The sequence below is a fragment of the Rhinolophus sinicus genome, chromosome 18 (genome assembly GCF_057876585.1).
Source record: "Rhinolophus sinicus isolate RSI-liver-muscle chromosome 18, RSI-T2T, whole genome shotgun sequence".
NCBI classification, from domain to species: domain Eukaryota; kingdom Metazoa; phylum Chordata; class Mammalia; order Chiroptera; family Rhinolophidae; genus Rhinolophus; species Rhinolophus sinicus.
Genome location: NC_142518.1, coordinates 22,533,644 through 22,552,847, shown reverse-complemented (window position 1 = coordinate 22,552,847; position 19,204 = coordinate 22,533,644). Strand labels below are relative to the sequence as shown.

The 19,204-nt window shown below is 40.4% G+C and overlaps 1 long non-coding RNA gene across 1 annotated transcript in view; it reads right to left on the bottom strand.

Annotated features, from left to right (window-relative positions):
- Positions 1 to 19,204, bottom strand: part of LOC148754578 (uncharacterized) — a 139,665-nt gene that overhangs the window by 20,602 nt on the left and 99,859 nt on the right. The window lies entirely within an intron of this gene.

Here is a 19,204-nt window from a genome sequence, read left to right as displayed (position 1 = left end):
CTGTTTCCTCCTCTGTAATAGTAATCATGATAATACCTATCTCATAAGGTTATTGTGAAAAGTAAATGAGTAACTTGGAAAAGTGTCTGGAATATAGCACTCAACAAACATTAGTCATTAAACATTATCAGATTGTGCATAAAAGGGAGTCTGAGATTTGACCTACAAAAGTAGATGGAGAGGTGCAGGCTTCATGTTATAAGACATGTATGGGGAATCCCATGTAACTCTGTGAGTGAAGAACAGGTTAAAAGAATGGAAACGTGAGCATAATATACACTGCTCTGGACTATGACATACATGACTCTTAGTTCTGCTTCTCACTGACTAGCTGGGTCCCTGAGCAGGTCAACCTGGCATGAAGAAAGTAGGTACTCAATACATGAGAACAAGTATTACTATGGGTGCATGGGAGAAAATGGCTTGAGATTGGCACTGAAAATCTGGCTGAGTTTACATTGTGGAGAGCTTGTATATTACATGTATTACTCAATCACTGCTGCTATAATGCTGTGTAACAAACAACCCCCCAAATATTAGTAGCTTACAAACAGCAAGCATTTCTTTTCTGACTCAAGTGAGTCAGCTGAGGCTTGGCTTGTTTCGGTTGATTTCTGCTTGGCCTGCTTGGGTTCAGTTCAGGTTGGCCCCAGGCTGCAGGCCAATCCTGCTTCACATATCTCATTCTGGAAACTGTAGCTATCTGTACAGAGCATACATTTCTGGGCATGCATTTCTCTTGACGAGAGCCGAAGCCAGAGAGAGGGATCTAAACCATATAAGCACATTTAAAGCCTGCTCCCATCACATCAGCCAAGATTCCACTGACCAATGCAAGGAACACAAGATGGGGAAGCATACTGTGTTCACATTACAGCAAGAATTGCAGTCACATGGCAAAGGGTATGGATGCATAATTCTAGTATAAGGACAGTGAAGAATTCGGAACAGTAATCCAATCTACATTATTTGGGAACTTTAATCCATTCTATAATAAAAAAAAGATCCATGAAAGACATTATATAAAGGAAATGACATGCTTAGATCTAAATTTTGGAAAATGCATCCTGGGGGCTATGCAGAAGGTAAATGGGGTGGGGAGGGACTAGTGCTTCTAGCCCACAGACCAGACAAGACATGGTTAGGATATGGGATTGCAGGAAGACGATAAATGTGAAAAAAGTTGATGAGTTTTAGGATTGGCAAGACTTGGTGACAAACTGGATGTGGCATGAGTGAGAGGGGGGCAGGGTTGGTGAGAGAAAAAAGGTGAACGTGACTCGGAAGTTCCAAGGTTAGGCAACTGAGGGGATGGTAACAGTATGTCCTGAAATAAGGAGAGTTGTTTTCTGAGGAAAACAATATAGGAAGATAATGAATCTAATTTTGAACAGTGTGATGGCTTTGTAATGTGTCGACCTGCCTAGGCTAATCTCTATTTCCTAGAATTCCTTTCTCTGAATGTTTCTGCTTAGGATTGATCACAGGAGACACTTTTTTGTGCAATTCAGAAGGTTGACATTGTTTTGTTATGCTCGGAAGGTCAGTGCAAGGGCACCAGCTGATGTAACAATTCATCCACATTGTCACTTCCATGTTGGCTCACCTGCTTGGTGTAGGGCAGCACCTGGGCCTGCAGTTCCTCCCCTTCTACCTTATCTTATCCACCTTCTGCTTCTCTGACTTCTGGACCACGTGCATGACTAGCTCCATAGCAGAGAATGCCAGCTTCTCCTGCAGGACACCCATATCATCGAAGTTGTAGGCATAGGCCAGAGAGAGACTGGCCCGGGCTCTAGTGCTTTCTCACAGATTCCTATTTGTCCTTGATCCACCCCATGTTACAGCCATCTTCCCTTCCCAACTGCTTGCCTTGCTGACTTCAAGCTTGAGAATCCAATGTAAAGACTACAGCTTTACACAAACCATCTACCAACTTCTACAAGTGCAAAAGTTCACACCACAATAAAAATGAGAACACCTGGGACCAAATCTTTGTTTCTAAATATCATTTCCCACGAAAAGGAATCAAGAATCCTTGGACAAATGATTGATTCCAGGGTTAGGATATAGAAAGTATAAGATAAGCCTGAAACATTATTGTGTCTGTCTGTGTGTGTGTGTGCCAGAAAGTAAGTGTTCAGAAATTTATGGTGTATGTCAAAAGTACACAGGAGCCAGCCTGAAGAAGATTTTACTGGCCAAATCTGAGAAAATTTAACGTCAAAATATATCATATAGCAATGAATTATAACACACTGAATAAAAGTAAAAATATGTGGATCCATATTGATTGATAGATAGATGAAAAAAGAGTTCTTTCCTACATGCTAACTAATACCAATAAATCTAGATAGAATGATGACTTAGAAAACCATTTTGCACCAAGAATGAGAAAAATGGATATTATGTGCCTCTTTGTACGAGGCATCAAGAAGGATCAATACCACTTAGGCAGTATTCCTGTCAAAAATGCATAAACTGAATCTAATCATAAGGAAGCATCAGATAAACTCAAACTGAGGAACATTCTACAAAATATCTGGCCTCTACTTTTTATAATTGTCAAGGTAATGATAGTCAAAGAAAGCCTGAGGAACCATATCAGAATAAAGGATACTAAAGAAACATGAAGTGAAAATGAAAAGGCATAATCCTGGATTGGATCTGGAACCAGAAGAAAAAGTACTATAAAAGTTATTATTAGAAAGAGGGGTCAAAATGGCGGCGTGAGGTGAGCCTCTGTAAAGCTTCCCTGGAATTTACAACTAATTGAACAACAATAACTCCACAAAGGACTCCCTGCACAGCAGACAGGCAAGACGAAGAGGCCCACTACTGAAATCACCTAAAGGTGGGAGATTTGCGCCAGCGGCGGAGGGAAGGGAGAAGTGCGGAGATGGAGCCGAGGACGCAGGATGCAGACCTAGCTCAGTGCGCCGAGCTCGCTGCTTCCCGGAACTACCGCAGCTGCGGGAGAGGGAAGAACTCGGACTGCTAGGGCTCCGCTTATGGCCCACAGGGCTGAGGGGGCAGCATATAACACGGCTGGGCCCAACGCTCACAGCAGAGACATCAGAGAAAAGACTGAGGCAAGAAGACTGAAAACGGTGGTTTAAGCCCGCACTGCCGAGCAGAGAACAGAAGCCTTAGGCACTGAGACTAGCTGCCCCCTCCCTACCCTCCCTACGCTCGCCCCGCCCCCACCTGCGCGGTGCTACAGCAGAACACTAGCAGTGTCAGATCAAAAGAACAGAATATTTGCTGTTCTGAGAACTGTGGACCGCAGACACAGATTCGCAGCCCAACTAGTTCCAGCAAAGGGGAGGGAGCTGTGGAAGCAGGACCGGCTGTGGTGGTGGTTGCTGCCATTGCTCTGGGCCACCTCTCACAACTCACCCCACCCCTGGCCCCTCCTATCTGGGCGGACCCCTGCAGGAGTAAAAAGAACTGCTGAAACACACGGGCTCTGAATATGGTGCAGGAAGAGCTTTGGAACTTCAAAAGCTCTCTGCACACTCACACGGACACTGCACCCTGTGACCCAGGCGAACTATTAACAGAGGAGAAGCCTGTCTCCCAGGGAATCCCCCCATTCTGTGAGAAGCTGGAATAGTGGAGAGAAAACATAGCACTACCTTGTGAGAGAAAAAAAAAAAGGCTGCAGTTGGAGAGAAAATAAAACATTCTACCAACAAGTACTGGAAAACAAAAGAAAGACTGCTTCCTATCAAGCTGTTGCAGATGCCACTCCTGTAGATGTCCAGGAAGAGAAATAATAAATCAGTAATTGCCATGAATAACCAAGGCAACAAGACAGCTCAGAAAGAAAGTGAAAAGTCTCCAGAAAAGGAACTTAAAGATATGGAACTCTGTGACTTAAATGACAGAGCATTCAAGATTGCAGTTCTGAAAAAACTCAACGAGATACAAGAAAACACAGAAAGGCAGTTTAAAGAACTCAGAAACACAATCAAAGAACAACATGAGCATTTTACGAAAGAGATTGAAATTTTAAAAAAGAACCAAATAGAATTTCTGGAGATTAAGAACTCAATAGAAGAAATAAAGAATGAAATAACCAGCTTAGGTAGTAGAGTTGACGAGATGGAGGAAAGAATCAGTGACATCGAAGACAGAAATCTGGAAATGACACAGATGGAAGAAGAAAGAGACTTGAGACTTAAAAGAAATGAAAGAACTCTACAAGAACTTTCTGACTCCATCAGAAAGAGCAATAAAGAATAATGGGCATACCAGAAGGAGAAGAAAGAGAGAAGGGAACAGAGAATATATTCAAACAAATTGTTGATGAGAACTTCCCAAACTTGTGGACAGAACTGGATCCTCGAATCCAAGAAGCAAATAGAACACCTAATTACCTCAATCCCAACAGGCCTTCTCCAAGGCACATTGTACTGAAGCTGTCTAAAATCAACAACAAAGAAAGAATCCTCAAGGCAGCCAGGGAAAAGAAGACGGTAACCTACAAAAAAAAGCCCATTAGATTACCATCAGATTTTTCAGCAGAAACTCTACAAGCCAGGAGGGAGTGGAACCAAATATTCAAACTATAGAAAGAGAGAAATTATGAGCCAAGAATAGAATATCCAGCAAAGATATCCTTTAGATATGAAGGAGGAATAAAGACCTTTCCAGACATACAGAAGCTGAGGGAATTTTCTAATACACGACCTGCAATACAAGAAATACTAAAGGAGGCTATTCGACCACCATCAACAGGGACAATTTGTGGCAACCAAAACATAAAAAGGGAGAGAGTAAAGACCTGAACCGGAATATGGGAATGGAGAAAGTAAGCGTGCTGAAGAAAATGGAAGATTCTGAATATCAAACTTTCTTTTACATAAACTTAAGGGTAACCAATCAAAAAAAAATCCAGAACTGAAATATATACTATAATAAAAGAAGAAACAGAGGGAAACATCATAGATTACCACCACACAGAAATAATAGACAACAACAAAAAGGCAAAGAAACATTGGAGACACAGCCTTACCAGAAAACTAAAGATAGAATGACAGGAAATCCTCACATATCAATAATCACCCTAAATGTAAATGGACTGAACTTATCAATAAAAAGGCACAGAGTAGCAGATTGGATCAAAAACCTAAACCCAACCATATGATATCTCCAAGAGACACATCTCAGCTACAAGGACAAGCATAGACTCAAAGTGAAAGGGTGGAAATTGACACTCCAAGCAAATGGTACCCAGAGAAAATCAGGTGTAGCCATAATGATATCAGATGAAACAGACTTCAGGGTGAAAAAGATAACAAGAGACAAAGATGGGCATTTCATAATGGTAAAGGGGACTATGCAACAAGAAGACATAACAGTCATCAATATTTATGCCCCCAATCAAGGAGCACCGAAATACACCAAGCAACTACTAACAGAACTAAAGGGAGAAATTGACCAAAACACAATTATACTAGGGGACTTAAATACATCATTGACAGCTATGGATAAATCATCCAAACAGAAAATAAGTAACGAAATAGCAGCCCTAAATGACACATTAGATGAAATGGACATAATTGACATATATAGAGCACTTCATCCTACAACATCAGAGTATACATTCTTTTCTCGTGTACATGGAACATTCTCAAGGATAGACAATATATTGGGACATACAATCAGCCTCAGCAAATTTAAGAAGATTGAAATCATACCAAGCATATTCTCTGATCACAAGGCTTCGAAATTGGAAATCAACTGCAAAAAGAAAGCAGGAAAAAACACAAGTACATGGAGACTAAACAACATACTTTTAAAGAACGACTGGGTCAAAGAAGAAATTAGAGGAGAGATCAAAAGACACATAGAAACAAATGACAATGAAAATACATCCTACCAAAATTTTTGGGATGCAGCGAAAGCAGTTTTAAGAGGGAAATTTATATCATTACAGGCCTATCTCAAGAAACAAGAAAAATCCAAAATAAATAACCTCATGTTACACCTTCAAGAACTAGAAAAAGAAGAACAAATGAAACCCAAAGTCAGCAGAAGAAAGGAAATATTAAAAATCAGAGCAGTCGGGCTGGCCCGGTGGCTCAGGCGGTTAGAGCTCCGTGCTCCTAACTCCGAAGGCTGCCGGTTCGATTCCCACATGGGCCAGTGGGCTCTCAACCACAAGGTTGCCAGTTCAATTCCTCGAGTCCCGCAAGGGATGGTGGGCTCTGCCCCCTGCAACTAAGATTGAACACGGCACCTTGAGCTGAGCTGCCTCCTGGATGGCTCAGTTGGTTGGAGCCTGTCCTCTCAACCACAAGGTTGCCGGTTCGACTCCCGCAAGGGATGGTGGGCTGTGCCCCCTGCAACTAGCAACGGCAACTGGACCTGGAGCTGAGCTGCGCCCTCCACAACTAAGACTGAAAGAACAACAACTTGAAGCTGAACAGAACCCTCCACAACTAAGACTGAAAGGACAACAATTTGACCATTGTTCCCCAATAAAGTCCTGTTCCCCTTCCCCCAATAAAATCTTTAAAAAAAAAAATCAGAGCAGAACTAAATGAAATAGAGAATAAAAAGACAATAGAAAAAATTAATGTGACGAAGAGCTGGTTCTTTGAAAAGATTAACAAATTTGACAAAACCTTGGCTAGACTCACTAAGATAAAAAGAGCGAAGACACTAATTAACAAAATCAGAAGTGAAAAAGGGGACGTTATCACAGACACCACAGAAATACAAAGGATCATCCAAGAATACTATGAAAGACTATATGCCACCAAATTCAATAACCTAGAAGAAATGGACAAGTTCTTAGAAACATATAGCCTTCCAAGGCTGAACCATGAAGAACTGGAAAATCTAAACAGACCGATCACCAGTAATGAAATTGAATCAGTCATCCAAAACTTTCCCAAAAGCAAAAATCCGGGACCTGATGGCTTCACTAGTGAATTCCACCAAACCTTCAAAGAGGATCTAATACCAATCCTGCTCAAACTCTTCCAAAAAATGGAAGAGACAGTACTCCCTAACTCATTTTATGAGGCCAACATTACCCTGATACCAAAACCTGGTAAGGACAACAAAAATAGAAAACTACAGACCAATATCTCTGATGAATACAGATGCAAAAATCCTAAACAAAATTCTAGCAAATCGAATACAACAATGCATTAAAAAGACTATTCATCAACACCAAGTGGGGCACAAGGATGGTTCAACATCCGCAAATCCATCAATGTGATACATCACATAAAAAAAAATAAAGGACAAAAATCATATGATTATTTCAATTGATGCAGAAAAAAACATTTGACAAGATACAACATCCATTTATGATTAAAACATTTAAGAAAATAGCTATAGAAGGAAAATACCTTAACATAATAAAGGCCATATATGACAAACCCTCAGCTAATCTCATAATTAATGGTGAAAAACTGAAGCCCTTTGCTCTACGTTCAGGAACATGACAGGGCTGTCCCCTATCATCTGTGCTTTTCAACATAGTGTTGGAAGTCCTTGCCAGAACAATCAGGCAAGAGAAAGAACTAAAAGGCATCCAAATTGGGAATGAAGAAGTTAAATTATCCCTCTTTGAAGGTGACATAATGCTATATATTGAAAACCCAAAAGACTCCACAAAAAGCTATTAGAAACAATCAACGAATACAGTAAAGTTGCCGGCTACAAAATCAATGTACAAAAGTCCATTGCATTCCTATATACTAACAATGAAATCTCAGAAAAAGAAATACAAAAACAATTCCTTTTGCAATTGCAGCAAAAAGAATAAAATACCTAGGAATAAATTTAACCAAGGATGTGAAGGACCTATATGCTGAAAACTATAAGACATTTTTGAAAGAAATTGAAGAAGACACAAAGAAATGGAAAGATATTCCGTGCTCATGGATCGGAAGAATCAACATAGTTAAAATGGCCATATTACCCAAAGCAATATACAGATTTAATGCAATCCCCATCAAAATCCCAATGGCATTTTTTAAAGAAATAGAACAAAAAATCATCAGATTTGTTTGGAACCACAAAAGACCCCGAATAGCCAAAGCAATCTTAAGAAAAAAGAACAATACTGGAGGTATCACATTCCCTGACTTTAGCTTGTACTACAGGGCTACAATAATCAAACAGCATGGTATTGGCAGAAAAACAGACACATAGACCAATGGAATAGAATTGAGAACCCAGAAATAAAACCACATAAATATGGACAGATAGTTTTTGACAAAGAAGCTAAAAACATACAATGGAGGAAAGACAGCCTCTTCAATAAATGGTGCTGGGAGAATTGGATAGCCACGAGCAAAAGAATGAAATTGGACTGCTATCTGTCACCATGTACCAAAAATTAATTCAAAATGGATCAAAGACTTAAGCATAAGACCTAACACAATGTTTCCTTTCTGCATAGAAGAAAACATAGGTACTAAACTTATGGATCTTGGGTTCAAAGAGCATTTTATGAATTTGACTCCAAAGGAAATGGAAGTAAAAGCTAAAATAAACGAATGGGACTATATGAAACGTAAAAGCTTCTGCACAGCAAAAGAAACCATCGACAAAATAAAGAGGCCACCAACTGAATGGGAGAAGATTTTTGCAAACAGTGCCTCCGATAAGGGGCTAATATCCAAAATATACAAGGAACTAATGCAACTCAACAACAAAAAAACAAACAACCCAATTGAGAAATGGGCAGAGGACCTGAAGAGACATTTCTCCAAAGAGGACATACAAATGGCAAATAGACATATGAAAAAATGCTCAACATCACTAATCATCAGAGAAATGCAAATAGAAACCACAATGAGATATCACCTCACCCTAGTGAGAATGGCTATCATCAACAAGACAAATAGTAACGAGTGTTGGAGAAGCTGTGGAGAAAAAGGAACCCTCATACACTGTTGGTGGGAATGCAGACTGGTGCAGCCACTATGGAAGGCAGTGTGGAGGTTCTTCAAAAAATTACGAATAGAATTACAGTATGACCTAGCAATCCCTCTCCTGGGTATTTACCCAAAAAATCTGAAAATATTTATACATAAAGACATATGTGCTCCAATGTTCATTGCAGCTTTGTTTACAGTGGCCAAGACATGGAAACAACCAAAATGTCCTTCGATAGATGAATGGATAAAGAAGTTGTGGTATATATACACAATGGAATACTATTCGGCGGTAAGAAAAGATGATATAGGAACATTTGTGACAACCTGGATGGATCTTGAGAGTGTAATGCTGAGCGAAATAAGTCAGACAGAAAAAGCAGAGAACCATGTGATTTCACTGATATGTGGTATATAAACCAAAAACAACAAAAGAACAAGACAAACAAATGAGAAACAGAAACTCATAGACACAGACAATAGTTTAGTGGTTGCCAGAGGGTAAGGGGGCCGGGGGGTGGGGGGTGGGAGATGAGGGTAAGGGGATCAAATATATGGTGATGGAAGGAGAACTGACTCTGGGTGGTGAACACACAATGGGATTTATAGATGATGTAGTACAGATTTGTACACCTGAAATCTATGTAATTTTACTAACAATTGTCACCCCAATAAATTAAAAAAAAAGTCATTATTGGGAAATTAGCAATATTTGAATAAAGTATGTTGATTAGATAATAGATATGTACGAGGTGTGATCAAAAGATACAGTGAGTGTTTAAATAAAAAAATGTGTTACAAAAAAACACACATTGCCATTAATCGCCCCCAAAATACACCCCCTCGCTTCAAACACCCTTATCCCATCATTCTTGCCACTTTCTGAAGCAGTTCTGGAAGTCCTCTTTTGTGAGTGCCTTTACTTCACCCTCCTTCATGAGAACGCTCCATGTCACACAACCCTTCAGGTATACATCAATTTCTGTCAAATAAAAACATTACAGTGTGTCCTCATCCAGTTTATTCACTGGATCTGGTATTGTGTCACTTCTGGCTGTTCCCCAAAGTTAAAATGACCATGAATGGAAAACATTTTAAATCAATTCAGGACATCTAGTGCAACGACAGTGCAACTAAAGACACTCACAAAAGAGGACTTCCAGAACTGCTTCAGAAAGTGGCAAGAACGATGAGATAAGTGTGTTCAAAGCAAGGGGGAGTATTTTGAGGGCGATTAATAACAATGTGTCTCTTACTGTAATAAATTTTTTCAATTTAAACATTCACTGCAGTTTTTGATCATACCTCATATTAATATGAGTTTTGATCATTATAACATGGCTATGCAAGAAAATGTCCTTAGGAAATACACACGGTTGAAGTATTTAGGGGTAAAAGGATATGATGTCTGCCAGTTACTCTTTATTGACTGAAGATATGTATCACAAGAGAGAAAAGGGGGGTGGAGAGAAAGAAGGGGAGGGAAAGTAAGAATGGGAGGGGAGGGGAGAGGAGCGAGAATGAGAATGACAAAGCCAGAAGCCAACGTGGTAACCTGTTAGCAATTGGTAAACTGAATGAATGATATATGGGAGGTTTTTGTTTTACTCTTTCAACTTTTCTGTTAGTTTAAAATTATTTAAAAATACAAGTAAAAAGACCTTTGGATTTAACAACATGGAGGTTATGAGCAACCATGACAGGAGAGGTGTCAGCAGAGTGCTGGGCAGGAAAACATTATTGGGATCTGGTGATGAGAGAATGGGAGATTAAGAAATGGGAATCAACTAAGAGACGACTCCTTCAGGGAGTTTTGTTTAGCTGAGGGGAAGGTGTAGTTAAGAGGGCTGTTGTCGTCATTGTTTTTAATACGATACATCTTAAATATGTGATGGGAATGTTTTTATGATGATGCAGTAAGAAAAGAAAAAGGGATGATACATGAAAAAGGGATAAGTGACAGGAGAAAAATCACTGAGTAGGCACAAGGGGATGGGATCCAGTGATAAGGAGGCCATTTGGAGTTCAGCCATTAGTAGGAGTTCAGCCATTTTGTCCACTGTATAGGAAGAATACATAGGTAGAGCTGCAGTTATGATGACAAGCAGTGGAAAGATAAAGCTATTCTCTTCATTTCATTTCTAATAGTTCAGTGGAATAAGAATTGAGAGCACGCGCTGAGAGAGTGAGGAGGCAGAAAGGGGTGCTGAACTTTGAGGAGAAAGGTCTATATTAGTTATCTCAGATAAATGAATGAACTATGAAATTTATTAAGATTGCTCAGCAGTGCTGAGAGTCCACTTCAGATTTTTTTTTTTTAAAATCATGAACTTATAGCAGCAACTCAACAGAATCTCCACACCCAATGAGGAGAACTAAGGAATTCAGAACAATGCTCCAGCCAAAAAGCTGGACAAAATATTTTTTTTAATTTTCTTAAAAGCATCAAGTAGGTAACAAAACAGTGAAGAGAGACTAATCTGAGAAGAAATTCCGGAAGGTGACAGCAACATTTAGGTTGCTTTTGTGCCCGGGAAAGGGGAACATTGTTAATCCTGACTCGGCAGCTGAGAGAGAGAGTTATACTTTGACAGATTCTCAGGACTCAAAAAACAAAAGTCAGAGTCTAGGGCCTGTCAAGGGTGCGGACATTGGTAAACCATTCTAGGAGTCAGAAAAAACTAGAAGCAAACCCACCATGAACTTGTAGCCCAGTCTCAAGTCATCCAGGAGGATCAGAAAACTTCCTGCCCTGAAACTGAATTGAGTGATCCTGAATCGCTAGTACCCCCATGTCCCTGGCAGTAGCAAAGAAAATTCTCTGGAGGAGAAATTATGTTTTCAAATATTAATACAATCTGAAGCATACAAGCAAGCAGATCCTCCATTACCTTACCCCCACACATACACACTTTTCCAACAATCTCTTCCCAACCTTCTGTTTTCCACACCCAATCCCCACTACCCATCCAATCTTCTTCAGATTCTTGCAGTTTCTGTTCTGCTTGAGCTGCTTTCCAGTTCTCTGCCTTTGCTTATGTCCTCTTTTTTTAATTTATTAAGTTATTGGGGTGACATTCATTAATAAAAGTATATAGGTTTCAAATGTACAATTCTATAACACATCTGCTTTGTGTGTTCACCACCCAAAGTCAAATCTCCTTCTGTCACCATACATTTGACCCCCTTTACCCTTTTCTACCTCCCCCCATTCCCCTTTCCCTCTGGTAACTACAGGAGGTATCACACTCCCTGGCTTCAAATTATACTACAAAGTGACAATAATCAAAACAGCATGGCATTGGCATAAAAACATACACAGACCAATGGAACAGAAATGAGAGCCCAGAAATAAACTCACACATTTATGGGCAAATAACTTTCAACAAAGGAGCTTCTGTCCTCTTTTTTGTCTAGAATTTCTTTCCCACCACTTTTTTTAAGAAAAACACAATGACTGAAACAAGATGTAATTTTATTTCTTGCTCATCTAAGAGTCCAAGGTAGAAACTCCAGTGCTTCCTAAAGATACTGCTTCCATTTCTCAATCCAGGCAGCTGCTTCAGCACTCCCATCTCTCAAGCAGTCCTCTTCCCCACCATTTCTGCCTGCAAAAGCCAAGTTCAAAGCCCACCTACTCTATTAAATTGCCCTGGCCACAAAGTCAAAATTAATCCGTCCCTTCCCTTCATTCATTTGTCCTTTGATTCTAACACCTTCTGTTGCATATTATAGTTGTGTGTTGCTCACTCCCTGCTGTTTTGTGAGTCTAGAGAGGGCAGACACTGTGTCTTGTCCATCTCTGTGCTGTCTGCATCATTGACCTTGCTCTCTGCACTGAGTAGGTGTCCCTGAATGTTTGCTGACTTGAACTGTGACAGCTGGGTAAGGGTCGAAGCTGAAGTTGAAAGCTACAGATGCTCTCTTCCAGTTTCTGGTTCTAATCAAGTAACGTTCCCTGGTTTTACCCAACTTTGAAAAAGTTAGTTTCAAGGTCAGCAATGAGGCAATATTCTGCCCGTTTTATTTTATGAGCAGACACAAAGATTAGGTTTGCTTTTTCCTTTTTAGTTCTCCTAACATTGAGCTGATTGATGGAAGGTAGAGGAAAATAATAAACCTTTATTCACAGAACTACAAAACCCTCCCCAGCTGCTGCCTCCTTCCCTCTCTGGAGATAGATGGGGCCATAGCTATCATGAGATATATATAGCAGAGGGATGTTTTTCCAGTAATCTCTCTGGTACTCATCTACATCTTGACTACTTCTTGATAAAGATATCACCCTCTAGATAGAACCTGTCAGCGAAACAAGCAGGCCACTTATACATTTAACTGTTGTGTTTCTTAATAAGAATAGCAGCTTCTGAAGAAAAATTGACTGCTCCTTTCAGGGCAACAATTTTCCAGCCTTAGAGAGGAAGCATACTAGGTCAGACCAAGTAGAAATTCCAGAAATAAATTAGTCATAATGCACCATGCCACGGCACTCTCCTGTTCTTTATTTCTGCAGTGATAACTGGCTGGGGCACAGCTGACCAAGAGGGAAGCCAGAAGAAGCCATACGTTCAGGTAAGCAATGTGATGCCAAGGGAAGGGCCTCAGAGTCCAAATGCAGCACTCCAGCTGGCTGTGGACAAGCCCTGTTACAGTTAGCTTTCACTGCAAACCAAGACTTTCTATGAGGTTGGTGCAAAAGTAATTGCAGTTTTTGCAATGATTTTCAACCTCTTAAACGACAATTACTTTTGCACAACCTCATAGAACTGAGTGGCTTAAAACAACAAATGGGTATTCCTTCTCACTCTTCTGTGGGCCAGTGAGGCAACTCTTCTTCCCTGAGCCACTTTCCTGACCTCTGTGGAGCTCGCACTGTGTCTGGGGCCAGCTGGTGGCTCAGCAGGGCCTGGATGGACTAGGATGGCCTCATTCACATGTCTCGAAACTGGCTCAGCATCAACCAGAACAATGGGGATAACTGCCATGCGTGTCTCTCATCACCCAGCAGGCTAGCTCAGGCTCGTTCACATGGTGGTCTCAGGGTTCCAAGTGCAGCAAGACGGTGAGTCTTAGCACATGGGTTTTCAAGCCTCTGCTGGGGTCGGGTTGCTGGGTCACCAGCCAGCCCAGATGCAGGAGGTGGAGAAACAAAGGCCACCTCTGAAAGACACGATCAGCAAGGCCACACTGAACAGGGGTACGCGTATACAGGGGTGGGAAGAGTCTGTGGCTGTTTTTGCAATATACCACAGGCCCTAGCCTCCACTACCTTTTCCTGCCTGAATTATCTCTCCTTTGTCACTCTCCCAGTAGGTCACAGCAGAAAAACAAGCAACTGAAAAAAGAAAGCAGTACTGACTGACTCTCATGGAGCCCTTTCACACGGGCTCCTTGTTGGTTTTGCTGCCTGCCCGCCTTGGAAGGCAATCAAAGCAAATACCTGTAAAGGAGAGATAAAGCACATGCTGGGAGCACAAAAGCTCCATCCAGGTCTACTTGTCTGGAGATAGAATGGGGGAGGGCAAGTGGCCCATTTCCTCAGGAGTGGACTGCTGAGTGGGCGACAAAGGAGACATGGAAGGGCCAGGCTGCCTCCGTGCCTTCCTTCCCTCCACCCATCAGTTCAGGGGTGTCAGGGTCCCTCTGAAGCCCCATTTCCTGGAAAAGTGAGCAGTGTGGTTTAAAAGGTAGATGATTGCACACACGAATTTCATTTGCAAAGAGTAGTGTTAATATTTTACATTTACCATTTTATTTGGAGGTAGTTGCAAGCACACAGAAGAGTTGCAAGAATATGGATAGTATACAAAACAGCTGACTCTTTATCCAGAGTCACTCTTTGTTAATATCTTGCCTCATTTGCTTTATCACACAGAGAGCAGGTCCTCAAATAACATCATTTTGTTTATTTGTTCGTTTAACATCATTTCATTATGTCATTGATGAGATGCTAAAGAAACTTAACTCTTGTTTATATCAATTAGCCTATGGTAAAAGTGGTTTTGTTATACATCATTTCTCTTAAAGTCACAGAATCTATCAATGATATTAAGTGAGGAATTTATATATATATATATATATAATCTCCATTACTCTCAAATGACTCAGTATATATAAATATATATCCATACATATACTCGTATGTGTATATATAATATATATAATATATATATATATGTACACTGAACCATTTGAGAGTGAATTACATACATCGTAGCTCTGTACCCTAAATACTTCAGTATATTTTTTCTAAGTCTATTTCTCAAAGAGAATATCCTTTAAAATTCAGAGAACATTGAAGAGGGGCCCCTCCGTCTAATACACCACAGAGCTCAGCTGGGAAAAGCCCTCTCCCATGTGCTCCCCTGTCTTCTCTGAGGCCATGAGAGCCTCCCTCCATTCCCTTCTACAAGTGTAACCCAGAGGGAAGAAAGGAACAGCAAACAATAAAAAGAGACAGGAAAGAGAGAGAGCATTTAGCCTCAGGAAAAGTATGAAAAAGCAAGACATTCATGATTGCTTCAGGGAAATCAAACCATTGGGAGGGGGTTAAGAATGCTTCAAGTTGTTTTTTATTTCAAACTGGGATGAGGAGGACGGAAAGCTTTATGCTAAAAAGAAACGCATGGAGGTTTTAAAGGACATGGACAAACACCCCGAAGGTACACATTCTCTACTTGATTAATTTGCTTAAGACTGACATTCAGGAAAGTCATGGGAAGCCTTAAAAACCAAAGGCATCTCTGTGGTGCACATTGAAATGATATGTCTTTTCTCCTAAAGATGTTCTAGCACCATTTTCCTCATTTTGAATCAACTGGACTCATGGTATAAGAAGCAGCACTCTCCAGCTCAAGGGGTCCTGATTGCGGCTTGCTGGCCTCTAGTGGCCAAGAACCTTCCAGCTCGTGTCTCTTGCCTGGCTTTGTTGTGACTTCAGTAAAGAGAGCGGGGGAGGCTGGGGACAGCGATTCATGCTAAGTGTCTTAGTTATTAACCATGTGGAGAGCTTCTGGGGAATATTGGACAGACTATCTGCTTTATTACCAAGACCACAATTTACCTGGATAAGAAATTTTCTTTGGCCCAGAACAAACTATGGAGGCAGCATTTAGACGCAAACTCAAATCTCTTGTTTCTAAGAGGTGGATAATGTTCTAAAGATAATGTTTTCCAATTTGTCTGATAAAAGGTGCAAAAACAGATGGCAGACAAAATATGTTTGGAGCAGACTCTCATGAGCCTGTGAAGAGGAAAATCAAATGGCAATAACGTAAGTCAAAAAAGTTTGTAAACTCTAAAGAAGTACATACATATACAACATTATTCTTAGAAAAACATCAGTGATCATGTGGCCTCCATAATAGATTCTTGGACTAGCATTTGCAACTTCTCCAAGCTGCGCTTTACTCATCTGGGAACTGCTGAATTTCCTGATTTTGCCAAAATTACATGAGTCGTAGGTGAAGTACTTACTTTACCTTTTACTGCGCACAACTGACATATTAAAGATTGAATACATGTATTATTATTATTTTATTGTTTTTATTGTTATTATTCTCTAAGAAATATAGTCCCATCTTCAGTTTTATGACCGACCAGGAGACTCTTTCCCTAAATTGGAATTCTACTTCATAGTTTAATTTACAAAGGTTTTTCAAGTACATGGTGATCCCATTTAATTAAGACACCACCTAAAGTTCCTCATAAAATTCTCAAATATATGGAACAATAGGTCTTCTAAGGGGAAAGATTGATTGAATGGCCACTTGATGTGAAGATACTCTGCAAGGGATCTAAATGGACTTTGGGGGATTGACAAAAGGGACTGTAAAGCCCTTGCAAGCCTAAAATTCTGCATCACATGGTTCTATGACCTGCTTTATTGCCTGCAAATTCATGAGCAGAGGTAAACAGCAGAAGAGGCCAGAGACACATCTCAGCACAAGCTCATGGTCAAGCCTGTGCAACACTGGGGAGGAACACCATCCTTTCCTCCTCAGATACAGGTACTCTGATCCTTCCCAGTCATACACGGATGCTCTTGGAATGGCACGAAGGCTGCCAGTGACTGCAGCCTGCCTCCCACCCCCCAGTGGCCTGTGCTGAGAATATTTTCCAAGTGAAGAAAAAATTGGCATCAAGCTGAAGGAAGTCAAAATAGTAAGATTTTGCAGGATGGCTGAGATAACTAAAACAGACCTAAGTAAATAATTGATAGTAAAAACTGGCAAGGATGATTTAGATGTCAACCTGATTTTTGCGTGAAGTAAATAACATAAATTCTCAGTATTTTGGAAGAAAATAATGCAAATAATATCAGATAATTTGTTTGTCAGTTCTATCTGACAGCAATAGAGTTAATAGAACTCTGTGATTAGTGTGCATAGGAAGAAACCCTATATGCTTGTATTGGGACATAGAACCTACATATTCTTAATCCTTCTTTATGGACAGGCGGAATAACAAGTTGGAGGGTTAAGTACAGCAAATAATAATAATGGGTCATAAATTACTAAGACTTCATCATAATAAATTAGCAATAGTTAGATATATAGCACATTTATCGTTTGGATTACATGGCAAAAATATAATAATATCAAAACAGCTCATGTTTGTTGAGCACTTACTGAATACCAGATGCTATACAAAGTGACTTTCATGCATCATCTCATTTAATCCTTGAGACAGATAGTGTATTATCCCACTTTACAGATGCCACTGGGGTTCTTATATAATTTTTTTCCCTTCATATAATTCACCACAATTTATAATTACACATGTATTTGTTTGGGTATTTGATGTCTAGCATGAAATTGCAATGTACGCTTGATCACTGTTTTACTAAACTTTCCTTAGCAAAGTGCTCAGCACATAGCAACAAATATTTGCTAACTAAAAGAATGTATCTCAGAGAGTAAAGAAACTTGTCCACGGTTACTCAGCTTTGGGAAATACTGTTTTAGGAACTGTTAACTTTTGGATCTACTGCATATACTATATTGAGTCTACTGAAAATATGGGACTAAGGCAGCCATCTTAAAACCATAAAAATTCAGCAACACGGCAGAATAGATGTGCCTCATTTGTATCCCTCCTCAACAACAATTTGGTATCTATCTATGGACAAAGTGCTTTTGTGGGAGCTGTGCGATCCAGCACCATACACCAAGGGACTCGGGAGGAGTCTCACCCATCTGTGTATCAGGTAATAAACAGACAGACCTTGGTCTTGGCTGTGGACCCTGCAGTGGCCCATGAATCAGTTCCAGCCCTGTTGGCCATGGTCCAGAAGCCCCTGGAGAACACAGTCTTAGACAATTACCCATGGACAAGAGATCCTTTGTGGAAATACAGGTTTCCAGGAGAGAAGTTCCAGCATACTGTTGGACAAACATACAGTGTTTCCCCGAAAATAAGACCTAGCTGGACAATCAGCTCTAATGCATCTTTTGGAGTAAAAATGAATATAAGACTCGGTATTATATTATGTTATGTTATGTTATATTATATTATATTATATAAGACTTGGTCTTACATTATAGTAAAATAAGGGTCTTATATTAATTTTTGCTCCAAAAGACACATTAGAGTTGATTGTCCCGCTAGGTCTTATTTTCAGGGAAACACAGTATCGTGTTTCCCTGAAAATAAGACCTAACCGGAAAATAAGCCCTAACATGATTTTTCAGGATGACGTCCCATGAACATAAGCCCTAATGCGTCTTTCGGAGCAAAAGTTAATATAAGACCTGGTCTGATTTTCGGGGAAACACTGTATGAGTTTGGATGTATTAGAAGAGGGTAAGAGGAACAGAGCACCAGATAGGACATTCAGAGGGCATTAAAGGGATGCCAATCCTACTAACTGTGTCAAGGACGCCATCAAGAAGCCTTCCCATGAGCAGCTGGGAACATCTCACCTGGAAATTCCCCCAACAGGCCCATGGGTACACCCAGCACTCTGTGCCTCACCCATACACATCCCTACCCTGTGGCCAGCTGCCTCTGTATGCTCCCAGTCATCAAGAGCAAGGTTTGGCAGACAGCTAGTGAACATGCACAGAAAGCCTGCCCAAATCTGCGGGCTAAGGAAAGAACATAAACTTGAACTTTAGCCCTGCCTTTGGGAAGGAGGTTGTCTGCACACAGCCTGGTGCACTGCGGGATCAATAAAAGGCACACAAGCTTAAGAATTTTGCCACCAGAGGGAGTAAGAAGCATGGACCAGATATAGGTCTGGGAAAGCCTCAGATGGTATTTCTCTCCAGAAGGCAGTTAGTAAAGACTAAAGGAGG